We start from the raw sequence: 18,122 nt of genomic DNA on the forward strand, positions 1-18,122 counted from the left end.
TAGCTCGATTCGGGCTGAACTGACTAGTTCAGCTTGGTTTAGCTTTTCTTGGTTACTATTGAAAATTACTATAAATTTTGAGTAGTTGTATCACTTATGTAGATTCACTGGGAAATAGAAACAAGGAAAAATAAACAAAATCTTTGGAGCTCACATGGAAAACATCTTAGTATAAAAAGATAATCCTAAATGATCCATTATAACCAACATGGGTGCGGACACTAGTGCTAGGTCACCGGTTACTCGGGTCTACGGGCGTCACAGGACGATGGTCCAGCCAGTTTGATTTTCTTTTGGAGTGATTTTATATTATTTGGGTTTATTAGGGTATTTTGTTATTTGACAGTCTTTAGGGCTTATTTTGGTATTTTGTTATTTTTGAGGGTCTTTGTGAGATTAATTTCTTTTTAGGGGCCTTTTTGCATTTTCTGGGCTTTATAAATATGTTGGATCATACACCGTTTAGGATATGCTATGAATGAAATTGTGATTCCTTTCTTTTAGTTCTGGTGTGAAGCCCTGAGCAGGATTAGGTACGAAGCCTAGTTCTAACTTCCTCCTCCCTCCTCTCTCCTTTATTTCTTATTCTCTCTTTCTTCCCTCCCCTGCTGTCCGACATCTGCATTGGTATCAGAGAAGGGCATCAAAAGAATTTTTCTAGGCTCTTGTGACGTTCTTCATGTGAGGGCTCAGACTTTACACGTTTGGGCGACTTCTTCCTCAGCTGAGAAAGGGTTTTGATCCCTCCTTCGTTTGAAGCGTACTGCCACGTCCTCCTCAGTGGTCGTCTCGTGGGGATCAAGCCTCACAAGGAAGCAACACCAAAACAATAACAACAAAAAAAAGAAATCCTTCCTTCCTGTGGACAACCCCTGTTCCTCCCCCCATCGCCTCATCCGTTGCCCCAACGCCGTTGCGAGGTTCGCTGCCGAGAGCTTCAACCGCGCGCCCCACGATCTGACGGAGGAGACCTCCTCGAGCCACTGGCCAACTGTGGTCATGCCTGAGTAAGGAGGATGTGCTCGGCCCCGGCCACATCCCTGTCCCATGGCCGGATCCGGAAGAGGAGCCCCACCACCTCCAACCGCCGCCTTGCCCCACGTGCCGATCACCGCGGAAGCCGGCGTGGCCGACAGCTGCAACCTGTGAAGGAGAAGACCTAGCGGGTCCGTATTGGGTTAGCGAAGCGGGTCGCGCCCGTTAATCGGAACCCACTCAGCAAAAAAAAAAGGAAAAGAAAAAAAAAAGAAAAAAGAGACGTGCGTGACTTGCATGTGACGGGCCCGTAACGGGTTATCGGAGCGGGTCACGCCCGATAACCCAAATTCTAACGGATCCTAGTTAAAAAAAAACCCTTACCTGTTCATCTTCTTCCTCCGATCGCTCGCAGCACCATCGCCACCTCCGCCTTCTTTTTTCGATTGCACGCAGCACCACTGCCACCTACGCCCTCGCCGCGTCCGCCTCCACCGACGCTGCTTTCGCCTTCGACGCTTCTGCCTTTGCCTTACCGCCGTCGTGAAGCTTCCCGGAACCCTTGACCCGTCACGGGTTCCCACTGCCAAACTCTGCTGACTTGAGCTCTTCCGCCGAAAAGCTCTGCTCCTCCCTCACCTTCCTCCTTCTGCCGCTTCCTCTTTTTTGGAGGGATTTTCTTCCCTTCCTCACATATCTCAGCGTCCTCTCCGAACCTTCCCCTCTTCAACAACAAGGGTCGGCACCTAAGACCACCGCCTGCAACTATCCACCCCCACCGTGCCCTCTTCCCCTCTCTCTTTGAAACCAGAGGGATCGACACCCTCTTCCCTCTTCACGGTTTTGTCCCCACCGCATACCACCATCGCCGCTTCCATCTCTGCCCTGCTGCCCCTCGCAGAACCGCCCCCTTCCGCCGCGCTCCGCCCCCTCCTTCGTCTTCCCCGATCGGCCCTCCCAACCCCTCTTTCATCCCACTCCTTGTCATCAGGCCACCGCACATCACCCTCCCCCCTAGTTATTTCTCATGGGCCCAAGTCCTCGGGCCCGCGCCACCATTGCAAAGCCCAATCCAACCCCCCTGCAACCCCTTCCCCCTTCTTCATTTCACGGGCCCAACTACACCACATCCCCCTTTATTTTTCAGTCCCGACAAGCTCTTTTTCACATCAGCCCAAACGCTCCCCCCCTAAAAGCCTCTCATCCGCAGGCCCACAGCCCGCAGGCCCGTTTCTCCCCCCCCTTTTTTTAGTTCGCAGGCCACATAGGCCCTAAGAGTTGCTGAGCTCCAGCCAGCCGAGATGCTGCGATCATTCCCGATTTGAGCCATTTGACGAGCCTACTTACTGTGACCGCGCTTCTAATTGTCGTCCCCAACCCAGGTCAGGATTATTCTCTTATTGGAAAAAAGCTATTTGCTCGTCTAAATTCTGCATCGATAAATTCTTGTGTGCTCTGTTGACTTATTTTACTGTGAATTTCACACATACACCCCAAACAACCTGAGAAACCCTTGTAGTAGTGGCCCATTTTCACCATTAACTGTAGGGCTGCCTAATCTTTGGGAGTTCTTCGAGGCTCCGTGCTACCCAGCAACACACGGAAGACTGGCACTATTTGACTGCAATTACTTGCTTGCACTTATTACATGATTTTTCTACATGATTTCATTTGCTAAAATTAGCTTTCCGTTTATATTGAACATATACATTGAGCTCTAGGTATCACTTTCATGCAGCATGTCTGCCTAGGAACCACCACTGTCTTAGCATTGTAAGGCCACACACAACTTTTCACACTCATTATATGCACCTTCATAGTGGTCGTATTGTCTCTCAGTTAGAATCCCAACTTGCTATGGATCCCAACATTGAAGCCTTGCTAAAGGCTGTCCAAGACTTGATCATAGTGTCCACCCAAGCTCACACCCGATTAGACTCAGTTGAGGCTTTCCTTCAGAGAATTATGGGATCCAAAGAAGGTAGTGCCTCCCATTTGGAAGGCCTAGAGATCGAAGATGAAACCCTAGACTACTTAGGATCTGTTCGACAGGCCCACTTTGACACTAATCTTTTCTTAGGCTGTCCACCAACCTACCCTCGTCACAGAGGACCGGGTCCAGTCCATAATGTCAATAGGGGTATCGCCCTAATGTAGAACCTAGATGATGCGGGGAAGCATGAGATTCAACCTCCTGTGGCCCGCTGCAAATTTCAGCAATAAAAAACATGGATGATTATGGGGTAGATCTGCTACAATCCCTTTTAATTCAAGGCGTTGTAACAGGGGTGTTTCTCTACTGTGAATCACGCTCCAAACCCTGTGGGTGAAGCCCAAAAACAGAGTTGGAAACAGAGAGGAAGATGATGAACTTCCCTCGATGAACCTGGTTGTAATCTCAGGAAAATGGGGGAAGCGTTGGGGCTCAAAACAGAGCTTCTGCAGATTTTGTTCATTCACGGAAAAACAATGGAAAAGAAGAAGAACAGCGGCCCCTTTACATCCTTTTTTATAGGGCCACAAACTCACTCTAAATTCCTAACAAAAGGACTCAATTCGTAATCAAATCCTAATCAAAACAGACTCCTAATTAAGTCTGAATTCAGAACTAAAACATAACTAAATTCAGAAACATAACATAAGAAAGACTCTTGACTTGACTAAACCAGAATTCAAATGCAAAAGAACTCTTAATCCAGCACTCCACGGTTGGGTTTCAATCACGATCAACCCCCAGGATCAACATCTTCATCCTTATCGCTTCCATCTTCATCGCGGCTGATTCCCTGTCCTGCATCAGTCCCCTCCACTTGAAAACAACTCGCCTTCGAGTTAATGTTTGGATATAGCTGCTTCTTAATCAATTCATCTATCTCCTTTGGTACAATGAGAAAAGACTTCCCCTCCACTTTAGAAGCTTTGGGGGTAGTACTTTCATTCCTTGGCACTAGTAGGATCTTCTTACCTTGCCAATGAAACAAATAGGTATTATCTCGACCCTGTATGTAACATTCGTATTATGCTGCTATGGACGCCCAAGTAGAACATGGCATGCGTCCATGTCCACCACATCAAACAAAATGTCGTCTCTGTAGGACCGCCCGATTGATAGTGGCACTCTGCAAATCTTGTCCACTCTCATTTCCGCACCTTTTTTAATCCAACCAATCTTGTAGGAAGACGGATGCCTCTCTGTCTTCAATCCGATCGCATGAACCAATGCGGAAGAAACAATTTTCTCGCTGCTACTGATGTCAATAATTACATGACACATTTTTGTTGATGGTACAGCGGGTTTTGAAGATGTTGTAGCGTAGCGACTCTTCTTCACTCTTCAGGACAAAACTGAATACGCTGAACCACAAAATAAGCTAGAGGCCCCTGATTAGGCATCGTCATCACGATGTCGTCGTCGTCAGTCGGCGCCTCCTCTTGTTCTTCCTCAAAAGGTGCCCATTCTTCTGCAGCTTCGACCACATTGACTGGTCGCCTCTTTGGACATTCATTGGATCGATGCCCAACCTTCTGACACTTGTAATATTTTATGGGCATTAGCTTTTGATAGGGATTCCTGTTACCTTTCGGGGTTGTCGACTGCTTGCTGAAATTTTCATTTCCTCTGGTCGTGGACGTTGGTGGCGGTTGGCCCGAAGTGGTGGCGACATCAACGGCCTTCTGCTTTGCCATGGGGGAGTCTGAGGAAACTGTCTGACTCGTGGGCTGGTTCGCCCTTCGTGCTGCCTGTGCCTCGAGCTTTAGGGCCAAACTTGTGGCTTCCGATAGGCTCCACACCGGATGTAAATCCACCTGATCTCGGATTGCCGGCTTCAATCCACCGATGTACCTTGCCACTTGCTGATTTTCTATTTCCGACAGGTTGTTGTAGGCATTGGGATGGTTGATTCATCAGTGTATTCGGTCACCGTCCGTCCGGGGGCCCTGTCGGCAATTCTGGTACTGATGGTAGAGTGCCTGCTCATGGTCAAGCAGGAGGAAACGACCCCACGGGTGCTGCTTCATCTTGCGCCAGGTGGAAATCTGCATCTTTTTCTGTCACAGGAGATTGTGCTATAGTTTTTCCATCATGCGGAGGCTCCACCCTTTAACTTGTATGCAACCAACTTTGCCTTTTTCTAATCTAGGATCTCTATGTAATCGAAAAATTTCTCTACCTCGGCTAGCCAATCAAAAAATTCCTCAATGTGAAGGTTGCTGCTGAATGCAGGGAGGGGTTCGCTTTCAATCTGAAATCAGGGGAGCTTCTGTTCCGAGTGCCCCAATTGGGCCTGTAGCCCACAGGTTCTGTGTTCCACTTGGGACGAAACTCGTGGAACTCGTCGAACACCCTTCTTTCATCTGGGATTCTTCGATCAAAGGCCATTCCTCCATTTGGGGATCTACGGTTTCGTTCGCCCCTCCCGCGTCTGCGATCGGCTGGGTTGACGTTCCACCTTGGGCGTGGTCCGTCGAACACGTTGAAGGCCACTGCTTGCTCTTCTTCCTCGTCGGACGACTCCGGAAGGGTTGGTTGCCTATGCAGGTGGGGAAAATCTCGTGCCGGTACCGAAGGACCTCGAGGGAAGTCCTCGTTGTTCTGCACACGGTCCCGATTGGGGTCGATCCGCATGCTTTGGAGCACTTGTTGGATGTTACGGACGTCTGCCCACAAGGCTGGCACCCCAGGTTTGCCGTCGCCGGGGTACACACTCGCCACACTATCATTTGCCATTGAACTAGGGGAATCCTCGCTCTAATACCAAATGATGCGGGGAAGTGTGAGATTCAACCTCCTGTGGCCCGCTGCAAATTTCAGCAACAGAAAATAGGGATGATTTTGGGGCAGATCTGCTGCAATTCCTTTTAATTCAAGGCGCCGTAACAGGGGTGTTTCTTCACTGTGAATCACGCTCCAAACCCTATGGGTGAAGCCCAAAAAACAGAGTTGGAAACGGAGAGGAAGATGATGAACTTCCCTCGATGAACCTGGCTGTAATCTCAGGAAAACAGGGGAAGCATTGGGGCTCAAAATAGAGCTTCTGCAGATTTTGTTCATTCACGGAAAAACAATGGAAAAGAAGAACGTTGGCCCCTTGACATCCCTTTTTATAGGGCCACGAACTCACTCTAAATCCCTAACAGAAGGACTCAATTCGTAATCAAATTCTTATTAAAACAGACTCCTAATTAAGTCTGAATTCAGAACTAAAACATGACTAAATTTAGAAACATAACATAAGAAAGACTCTTGACTTGACTAAACCAGAATTCAAATGCAAAAGGACTCTTAATCCAGCACTCCACAGTTGGGTTTCAATCACGATCAACCCCCAGGATTAGTGTCTTCATCCTTATCGCTTCCATCTTCATCGCGGCTGATTTCCTGTCCTGCATCACCAGAGAGCCTCGTGACCATGATGAAGATGTGATAAAAAGCATTTAGGTTGAAGCCCTCACCTTTGATGGTTGCCTTGACCCAAAGGTCTTCTCAAACTGGTTGCATGAAATGGACTACTTTTTTGAGTGGTATAATTTATCTGAAGAAAAAGTCCGGTTTGCCAGAATGAAGCTTATTCGTCGAGCTAAGTTCTTCTGGCAAAACACTGAACAACTCCTAGCTAGGAGACGTCAACCTGCCATAACTGACTGGATAGAAATGAAAAAAAAATTAGAAAAAATACTTGCCCTTTAGCTACCAAGATGATCTGCTTGACTGATGGAATAACTTGAGACAAGGCACCTGTTCAGCTACTGACTATATTGCCCAATTTGATGAATACATGATACGATGTAATGTGATCAAGGATGAGAGGATGGTCCTGAGCCGGTTCCGAAGAGGTCTGAATGATGAATTTAGGAAGAAACTTGTCCTCCGAGAGGTGTCGACTTTAGACCAAGCATATACATTCGTGCAGAACTATGAGCAGGTCTCCAAATTCATGTTTGTGAGGCGCTCTGACGATCGGGACACTTCCACTAATCCTCATTCTTCGGGGTCCAGACCTTCTATAGAGTCCTTTGCCCCTAAAACTTGTACCGCCTCTGTCCCAAGCCGAGACACTAAAGGCAAGAAAATTCTTGGTGAGCCTTCCAAACCACATTCTAGACTTCAGTGCTATAAATGCCAAGATTTTGGTCACGTTGCCTTCCAATGTGCTAACAAATCTCTCGTCATTGCTCAACAAGAGCAGAGAGGTGACATAGATGACTTGGAGGAGCAAGTCTATGAACCAAACATCGATGACATTCAGGACATTGATGAGAAAGCGTATGATGAAGGACCTGATATCCTAGGATGCATCTGCACTACACTAATATCATTTGCACTTTTAGAGAGAGTCTGACTAGTCCATCATGAGTGTAGTCAGATGTGCCCTCGCACAACCCAAAGAAATTGATGACTGGAGAAGAACCTCAATTTTTCATACTTATATTAAGTGCGGAGAGAAAGATTGTAAGGTCATCATCAATAGCGGGAGTTGCATTAATGTAATATCCTCCAGCATCATCTTCTGCCTAGGTTTGACTCTCGTTCTCCAACCACAACACTATAAGGTCTCTTGGATTGACAACTTCTATTCACATCAAAGAAAGATGTCTTGTGCCCATTCACATCCTTTCTTACAAAGACACCATATGGTGTAATGTAATCTCGAAGGATGTAGGACACCTAATTTTAGGGAGATCTTGGTTATTTGACCTTGATGTCACCATCTATGGTCGATCCAACTCTTGTTCTTTTGTGTTCGAGGGCAAAAAGATTAAGCTCAATCCTTTGCCGCCCAAGGCACCTAACAAGAATAAAAAAAATGAAGTGTCAAAGGATAAGAATCTCCACATCCTGCGTCCTGCTGAATTTGAGCGGAAAGTGTTCAGTGACTTTTTGGTGTTCGCTCTACTTGTCAGAGAAGTTCACCCGTACAATCATAGTGAACACACCTGTAATTGGGATTCAATCCTACCTGTAGCACAATTTGCATACAATAATTCAGTCAACAGGTCCGTAGGCATGAGTTCATTTAAGGTAGTGCATGGTTACACAGCTAGAAAACCTTTTGATCTCTTACCCATGTCACCACATGTTAAAATGTTTGAGTCTGCACATGCATTTGCACAACACATTCATGAGTTGCATCAGAAAATCCACAAGTGCATTAATGCAAGTAATGCTCAATATAAGATGCAAGCTGATTCCCATGCTAAGAAATTTCAAACTAGGGATTATGTAATGATCCGTATTTGACCTGAACAGTTTTTTTTTGGAACCGTTAAGAACTTGCAGGCTCATAGTGCTGGGCCATTCAGGGTGTTGCACAGGGTTGGCACCAATGCCTATGTCCTTGGCCTCCCCTCTGATTTTGGTATTAGCTCGACTTTTAATGTTGAAGATTTGGTTGCTTACAACAAGATTTGGTATTAACCCACCAACAATCCCTGATGACCCTTTTGTTGAGCCATCTCCTGAGCCCGATGATTTCCTTATTATTGATCCATACTTGCTTCGATTCATTTACCTCTTCACCGAGCACAACAAGAGCACATGGATACTATTTTAGACGATCAAACGATTTTTACTAGTGATGGAGGATCCAACGCTTTTTGGTTCATTGGCGAGGACAACTAGAATCCAACTCCACTTGGATCACACGCGAGTAGCTTTAGCGGGTTGACCCAGACCTATTGGAGTACTACCAGAGCTATACCGAGCCGCTTTCGCTGAGTCACCCATCACTCGGGTCTACAGGCGCCGCAGGATGGTCCAGCCAGTTTATTTTTATTTTGGAGTGATTTTATGTTATTTTGGCTTATTAGGGTATTTTGTTATTTGACAGCCTTTAGGGCTTATTTTGGTATTTTGTTATCTTCGAGGGTCTTTATGAGATTAATTTTTTTTAGGGGTCTTTTTGCATTTTTCGGGTCTTATAAATATGTTGGACCATACACCGGTTAGGGTATGCTATGAATGAAATTGTGATTCTTTTCTTTTGGCATGAAGCTCTGGGCAGGGCTAGGTATGAAGCCTAGTTCTTTCTTTCTCCTCCCTCCTCTCTTCTTCTCTATTTCTTCTTCTCTCTTTCTTCCCTCCCCTGCTGTCCGGCATCAAACATGGTAAATTTCAATAGTCCTCTAAGATATCTTGTCACCAGGTGCTATCTTGGGAGTCATAGGTGTTGATGCTAGGTGCCTAAAATGGAAGATACCATTCAAAAGTGGCCCAAGGCACTAATGATAAGGAGTGCATATACAACCATTCAAATACATGTAGCTCGAAGATGAAGTGTTGATATGGTGCTGGCCACAAACTTAGAGCACCACATTCATTTACTCATGCCAAATGCTAGTGCAGTTAATGCCCTTAAAAAGGGTTGCTGATTTTGGTACCATAACAATTTCTTTTATATGTCATCTTTTCATCTATAATCTTACATTAGCTGCAATGCATGCGAGATCTATTTTACTTGTGTGTATGTTTGTGTGCATTTACTAGAAAACTATATTTAAGTGGTATAAACTTGGAGCAGGTCACATGTTTGACAATGGCAAGTTTGGTGCTCTTGAGAAAACTAGAAGTGTGACTTCTTGTGCTTATTGGTGTAGATTTTGAGACTTCTTTTTGTGGAAGTTGTAGGGGCTTGTGCCTAAGTCTAGCGTGAGGCCTTTTTCTCCAATTTTCATCATCAGTTATCAAGATTCTTATAAGCCCATTGCAGTCATGAACCTCATGGAATCCCTGATTCTCATTCCATAATATATGGGGTTCCATATAGAGGGATTCACTTGTAAGGCACCAACAATGAGAAAGTATATAACATGTATGAGACACTAACCAACCAATTAGGATAAGACTCAGCCATATTTTAGTGTTGCTCGTCGTCATGGTATGTATAGGTAGCAGACCTTTAGCCTATGGTGTGAATGTTTTCATCGTACAAGTTGATAACAGGAAGTTTCACTTTCTTTGAGCTTGTAAGTGTGACTTTTCTCCCTCTCCCTTCATCTGTAATTTTCCAATTATGCTGCTCCACTTTGCAAAATCAATTGCGGGAAGAAGAAGAGAATGAATTTCTTAGTTGGAAACTGACGAAAACAAACCAGCTTAATAGAAACCGAGATATGATGTCACAGAAAACTGATGCCAATCTAAGAAATTTATGTTCTAAACTTAATATTCCCAAATAAAGAAAGCATATTTTTACAAAGTATCTTGATCGTTACTAGCAAATGATAATCTTTATTATATGCATTCAAACACCTGCGTTGCTTCCAAATTTATATGATCAATAATGGCTAGAAGCCACAAATCTTAATGGTTTGAGCTACATTTTTTTCCGTAGGGTACAGAAGAAGATCTCCAGAAAATAGTTTCCTAGCTGCGGCATGGTTACAAGAGCTTCTAGGGATCATGGATGTAAGGCATGCTTTTCTAGTAATCTGTTGTACCCCATTTCGACCAAGTTCCGGAACTGGAAAAAAGAAGCGGTTTTTCGCACAGCTTGCTCATAGGCTAGTAGCTTAATTTTTTTTCACGATGTTCTTATTTGAAATCTTTTTGTGCCCGAATAGAACTGCACCTTTGCTGATAAACCATTTATTAACTCATTGGTGGACTCACATGCACCACCATTTTAAGGAGTTAAGGATTCATGCAGTTCATGCAAGCTTTTCTTCATTGGTGTGGTATTCTCACTTGCATTTACATTGATGTTCTGTTCTGTATAATTGATAAATCTAAATATAAATAGTACTACCGACCATCTGGAAGTGTGATGGTCACATCTTCTGGACAAAAGCTTCTATTCATTTTTTATGTTTAATATCCTTCAGTTGAAATTCTAGCAGTGAAGAAACCAGGCTGCTTTGGATCTGGCAATGCTGCACTTTAACCAGTAAGCATAGGAATAACATTTGCCTTGGTGGGTCAATCAGTGGCATGCTCTTGCACACGCATTAGTGCCATGTGAATACATCTTGCTTCCGCATGTCTGGGACATTCATCAGCTAATTATGAATCTATAAGCTCCGACCACTTACCATCTTCCATGCCTGACAATTCCGTCACACTATTGGCTGATAAGTTATAACTAGATTTTGTTTTAGGAAGAAAAGGTAATAAAAAGGTGTCGATCAGCTCTGACACTCACACAGCCTAGGAAGTTAAGAGAGTTGCCATGCTGATGAAAGCCGGCATCTCTTTCCACTTATAATCTCTTCAAGCAACACACGAAAGCTAAAGACATCAGACATCATCCAAGAGAATGTTGCTGGCTTTCAGATCCTTATGGACAATTCACAGCTGAGAGTGCTTGTGAAGATAAAGAAGTTCTTGCTATTCATTCAATGATGTGGAAGCGCTTACCCCAGTCTAAAAGTGCTCCTCTGGTTGAGTCCAGGCAACATCAAGATAATGTGGGACAGAATTTACACAAATTGATGAAGAGGAATACAGAAAGTTGAAGAGCTGAAGTAGTTTGTTTATCTGATAACAAACCATGGAGGAAGAAAGAAAACCAAGCTTTTGTTTGGCATGTATTTATAGATGAGTATCTTCTCTTCTCCTTGAATGCAGCAACTCAAAAGTATTACCAAATTTCTGTGCTTGGCTATAAGCTGAATTTCATTCTCAAACCTAGTAGTCCTTATCCTGAATGGAATGAAAGCCTTTTAACTGCTATCTCCTGCCCCTCTGGCAACCAGACCTGGAATAGGTTATGGAAAGCAACCCAATGTAACAACTACATCAAAAGAAAATATTTGGCCACACATTGAGAAGTATAATTCAATTATGTGCTTTGTTCCTTCTTCTTATCAATATCATTTACCTGCACTTTGAAGTGCTTTACTTGGTGACTTCATCTATCACCTGGATCCCCATCTGATTTCTTCATATTGTTAGTAGATCATTACACATTGCTGTTCATTTTACATTAGTGGCTAAAAAAAGTTCCTTTAAATGCAGCTCAAAAGTCATAGAAACTACTTGCACTCTGTAGAGGTCTGTGATTGCTTTAGAGCAGTCGTAAGTAGTCTGCATCTTGAAAAAAGCGACACTAAAGAATTCCTGAACAAACTCTATGTGGAAACTATGAAGCCATAAACCAAGGTACTCCCCTTAGCAGTTATAACGATATAATTGCTAATTTTAGGGTGGAAAACTTGTTTTAATTCTTCATTTGCTTAGACATGGTTAATTGATGCAGATAATGAAGAGAAGAAGGTGGTAATTATAGTAATTTCGGTGGAAGCTGCATTCATGGCACTTCTATTAGGTGCCTTGATATGTTACCATTCATGGAGAAAGGCCAGTGTTCAATGTTCTCCCTAATATTTGTTAATTAACAATTGTAGGAAGAGAAAGGACATGCTCGAAGAAAGGCTCAGATTGTTCTTCCTTCAACATCACTATCATAGCACAACAGCAACAAAAAATTTCTCTGCTTCAAATAAACTAGGAGTGGGTGGTTTTGGGCCAGTTTATAAGGTAACTGACTTCCTTCCAGACCAACAGGGCTAGATTTGTAAATTTGTTGGCTTCTTTTTTGATGCAACAGGTTTGAAACTATGTAAGCTAAAAAAAAATCATAATTATGTGATCCCATTTTTTTCAGGTCGCACAGCATATAAGGTTTTAAGGATATAGCTCTCTGTACCACTAGATTACAGGCAGTTAGTGTCAGATGCCTAATAAGGTAGAGTTTTAGTGTGGATAATATGAAAATTTTAACTGTTAATGGATGATTTTTTTTCTTTTTCTTTTTTTTCTTTTTTTTTTTGGGGGGGGTGGGGGGGGGGAGGGGGGAGGGGAAGCATATAAGGGGTCGGTAGAGGTAAATTGATCCCTCAAATTGCATATAGTAACTAAATCCACTTGTAATTGACATTGGAGAGAAATAGAGGCTACCAGTTGTAGTCATTTATTGAACTTGGTGTGAGCCAGGAGATCCATGGCAGGTTTACTTGAGAAATGCAGTCAAAGGGTTTTTGGCATTTCAAATGCATACATATGTAATTTTTTCAACTAATGACGATTTTATTATAGTACTTTAGAAAGGCAAGTTATGCAGCAGCACTGTCTGATTGAGTGAATAAAAAAAGTCGAAAATTTGGTTATGTTAAGAAACAAAAGCAGGAAGCAGAAAGGGGAAAGTTCTTATAGAAGGATTATGTCTCTCTCGTAGAAGATGATGTGGTGAAATGCATTAACAATAGGGAAATTTAATCATAACCATGGTTAGGATCATGAGAAACAGAAAAATAGAACATCCATTGGTTGGTTATCCTTTTGCGGCAAGTGATTAGCTTGACAGGGGCCAGGTTTGCTATTTTCTATTGTGTTCCTGAAGCTAAAGGAGCATGCTGTTTCAGCCCTGGTCCATGGTGCCCTGGAACTTGAGGTTGGAAATCTAAAGAGCTCGGCAAAGAAATCTTGGCCACAGAAGGAACATACGAAGTATAATGTTCAATGCACCTATATGCATTCAAACACCTTTCTAATGCCAAGTGTCCGCACATCCCTGATGATTTGAACTATGATTTCATTCTTTGTTTGACTATTTGTTTTTTTTTTCTTTTCTCTTTTGTAGGTAGGCTATTAGGCAAAGATCTCCAGCAGATTGTTTCCAAGATATAACACACATATTTGAAATCTGTGCCTACATTGAACTGAAACCTTCAATGATGAACCATGGACTCACTTGCGACTCGCACAATTACACAGGCACCATCATTATCAGGAATTTACGATTTTGCAACTCATTCAAGCTTTTCTTCGTTGGTGGTGTTCCCACTTGCATTTAGGTTGATGTAATAGAATTACAAAACTGAAATCGTACTACCGACCATCTGGAAACGTGATGGTTAGATTATTTGGAGAACAGCTTCCGTCCATTTTTGATGGTAAATCTCCTTCGGTTGCAATTCTAACAGTGAAGAAACCAGGCTGTTTAGGATCTGGAAAGGCTGAACTTTCTCTAGCAAGCATAGCAACCACATCCGACATAGTGGGTCGGTCAGTGGCGTTATCTTGCACGGACATTAGTGCCACATGAATGCATCTTGATATCTCATGTCTGGGACACTCATCAGCTAATGTTGGATCTATAAGCTCCAACCATTTACCCTCTTTCCATAACTCCCATGCCTGACACAATTCCACTAATTAGCTGATGAGAGAACAACTTGATGTTTTTGAGATAGGAGAACAAATGGATGTTGCTCTAAATAAAAAAAAAAGAGGCAATGATGATAGTATTTATAGGCTTGGATACTTACAAATCCTAGGAGGTTAAGAGAGTTGCCATATTGATGAAATCCAGCGTTTCTCTTTCCACTTACAATCTCTAAAAGCAAGACTCCAAAGCTAAAGACATCAGACTTGATAGAGAAAAGACCCTCTGCAGCATACTCTGGAGACATGTAGCCGCTGAAAAACAAAATTAAGCCATATATATCTCATTTGTCAGTAACAACATTGCAACCCTGCTGTCTTATGCATTCGTAGAACTGGAATATACTTACTATGTGCCAACTATTCTGTTTGTGTTTGCTTGGGTTTCATTTGAGGCAAAAATTCTAGCCAGGCCAAAATCAGATATTTTAGGGTTCATATCCGCGTCCAGGAGAATGTTGCTGGCTTTCATATCCCTATGGATGATTCGCAGTCTAGAATGCTTGTGAAGATAAAGAAGGCCTTGAGCAATCCCTTCAATGATCTGCAAGCGCCTGCCCCAGTCCAATAGTGCTCCTCTGGCCGCATCTAAGTAAAACATGATTCAGAACAGTCATACATTTCCCAAGAGAGGAACACAGAAAAGTTAACATAGCGAGTTACTAGCGATAACAAACCAAAAAGGAAGAAGTCCAAGCTTTTGTTTGGCATGTACTCATAGATCAATATCTTCTCTTCTCCTTGCATGCAGCAACCCAAAAGCCTCACTAAATTTCTATGCTGAAGCTTGGCTATAAGAAGAACTTCGTTCTTAAACTCCACCAGTCCCTGTCCTGAGTGTGCAGCTAGCCTTTTTACTGCTATCTCATGCCCCTCTGGCAGTTGGCCCTGAAATAAGGCATCTCTTAACTAGATAGATATACATAGAGCGAACTTGCAAAGTTGTTTTCATATTTCAAGGCTAAGAGGACAAGACTAAAGAAACACTTGGAGACAATTATGGTTTTTACCAATTAGTTTAACGCAAACCAGTGATACAACAGGTCCTGAGTTCAAAATGAGCTCAGTTTGAAACAGGGATGTGCATATTTACCTGTCACCTACTTCTGTTAACTGATATCGTTCATCCTTAATTAGGATGAAGACTAGTAAATTCTGGGTGATCCTACACGGATGATGCAAATAATGGTAGAAAGCAAGATAATAACAAAGGTACGGTGATGCGGAAAATATATGGTCTTTAGGAATTCCTATTTTCTTATGGTAATGAGACTGCTTCATAAATCTTACCTTATACACGGGTCCAAACCCGCCCTCTCCAAGTTTATTTTCAGCTGAGAAGTTGTTCGTGGCATCTGCTATGCGAGAGAAATGGAACAACGAGAACTCTGGACCACCCTTGTCCTCAGTTTCCCCAAGCTATGCCATTGCTCATTGTGAATAAAGATTGCTTCTCATACGGTCTCTTGATTCCTAATTTGTATGCCCGAAAAAGTATTTTTGTTTTAGCTATATGTGCCTAAGTAATGTAACCCATAATTTTGTGCAAACGTTACCTCTTCGCCGCCTTTTTATCCTCAGAAAACAAACCAGCAAGCATACAATGAACAATGTGAAAGATGCTGTTACAGTGATAATAATCAAGAGATGCCTCTTCGCCGTTTTTTGCCATGCATTTGAAAGAAAGACTATTTTATCTGTTTATATCATTTATTTCAATAATGTTCAAAATCAAACCAAGCTTGAATTAGCTACCATAAATGATCAATCTAAATAACATTTTATTTTGAAGTAAAAAATTTGGTTGAAGCCGATTGTTCAAGTCAACCTTGTGCTATGTGTCCATGTCCAAGCAAACCTTGAAGATCTAGTTTAGCGACAGCTAATTTATAATTTAAAGCATTAGGCATTTGCTTTGCACCTCCAGATGCAGCAAGGCGAAGATAAAGAGTTCCAACTCCAATGTCCGTGCCATTTTCCCGCAGATTTTTAAGGTCCCCGTACCACAAGTAACAGTCTTTGGAAAAAGCATATGCATTACATGAGCAGTTATTCAAACAGGCCATTTTACATTCTTCAGGCTTTCCAATATCCAAATTAACTGGATCTGCGGGAAACTTCACATGAGTCATGTCAAGAAACGCATCCTTCTCTCCTCCAGCCTTGTTGCATTGCAAGCTGGTTTTTCTGATGCACCCTTGGCTCCAATCTGCATTGGTCCAATCTGCCAAAGACGCTGGCTCAAAGCCCTCCAAGCAGTGACAGAAGGGCGAGCTTTGGTCATTGCAGACTCCAAAAGAGCCGCATAGATTGTACACATCACACTGGGGTCTTGGCTCCGACCAGAACAGGATCCATTCTTGAGATTCCTCTAGCCAAGTCAGTTGCTCGATTAGCCCTGAAATATCCATTCTAAACCTTGAAATGATGCCTTCATGTTTGACATGGTATGTGAAGTATGATTCATCGTTGCTGGTAACAAATTCAAAATTCATTGTGCCGGCCAACTTTGGAGCAAGGCTGAATTCCCGGCCGTTCCAAACCCCACTTGTCCAGTAGATATTCCCCTTCTGCCAGTACAAGAGTTGTGCCGTGCCATTGGGATCGATCCCAAAAGAAAAATTCCCAGGGGCAGGGTCATCGAAGCTTTTCCATGAGGTCAGCAACCGGTTTAGCCCATCCCTACAAACAAGCTTCATGCCAGGGAGGAGAGTGTCGGTAGGATAATCAAAACTCTGCCAGAAGATCCGTGATAAATTATTGGCGTCCCTCAGAACAAGATTGCCTGAATCCAAGATGGTGAGTGCCTTGTTATTTGTTCCAGAACCAGAAGCTACTGTTGATGAACTCCCTCTGCTATCGAAGATCATCAGATCCCCGTTATCGCTGAACGTAAGCAAACCGGAGGTATCGGTGACCGGACTGTCTCTATTTGCAGTCCATACTATAGTCTGTTCCGGAATCTGGTGATACCATATGCCAAGATAGCGGGTGCTCGAATTGGCGGGGCTGAAGAAACCGAGTTCGAAGGTGTTGCCGGCAGACACAAGTGTCTGTCCATCTCTTATGGATTGGGTTGGCAGTAGAGTGTCTGTTGAGTGAGAGAATTCAGCTGAAAACATGGTAATAAACATGAGAAAAAGAAGCACGGCACAGCTTCTTTTGCAGGCCATGATTGGATAAACGAAGATGAGGCTCCGATACGAAGAGTAGATATGCCTCTCACCGAAGATGGTGGGACGAAATGGGTTAGCGATAGGGAAATTTGATCATGAAAGTTGATAGGATCAAGAAGATGAGAAAAACAGAACAAGGAAAAAGACTTTTCAGGAATAAGGCAGAGTCAACGCGCTATCTTGGTCACGGTCCATGGTGTCCCACAACCCAGAGGTAGGTTTGGTAATGCATGACCATTGGCCGATGATCTTAGATTTGGAAGGGGAGTCGGCTCCAACAGCCAAGGCGGACGACAAGGAGGCCCTCTCATGAGACCGGGAGCACCAGTGACAAATAGGCGCGAATTGTTTGGATAGCAACTTCGCTTTTCCTTCCGGTAAAGATGACACCAGTTATAGTTCTCGGGGACCGAAAAAGGAGTATAGAAATGCTTTCCTCCCAGTTATAGTTTTCCTCCCACCTTTTACTCTTTGCTTTCCTTTGATATGGCTGGATGTACTCAAGTTAGAGTTATATGAAATGCCGTTTCTACAAAAAAAAAAAAAAAAAAAAAAGAAAAAAAGTATAGAAATAATAAATCGGAGCAAATTTATCATGAGAAAGGACTTTATTTCTGGTCGGCAAGATTTAAATAACTCACTTTTATATAATTTACACAATTACACCTTCGGTCTAGAGGGAGTACATGATTAACAAACATGAGTGCACTTATCAACCGGAAGGACTCATCATATATCTACCATATTTTCAATAAATACACCCTTGCTTTGATAATTCTGTTTTTGAAGGATAGAAACATAAGGACTAT

At 43.0% G+C, this 18,122-nt stretch overlaps 1 pseudogene; it reads right to left on the bottom strand.

Annotated features, from left to right (window-relative positions):
* Positions 1-17,443, bottom strand: part of LOC120110661 — a 51,006-nt pseudogene extending 33,563 nt beyond the window's left edge.
* Between the last annotated feature and the right edge of the window lie 679 nt (positions 17,444-18,122).

Source organism: Phoenix dactylifera, chromosome 4 (assembly GCF_009389715.1).
Source record: "Phoenix dactylifera cultivar Barhee BC4 chromosome 4, palm_55x_up_171113_PBpolish2nd_filt_p, whole genome shotgun sequence".
In the NCBI taxonomy this organism is placed as follows: Eukaryota; Viridiplantae; Streptophyta; class Magnoliopsida; order Arecales; family Arecaceae; genus Phoenix; species Phoenix dactylifera.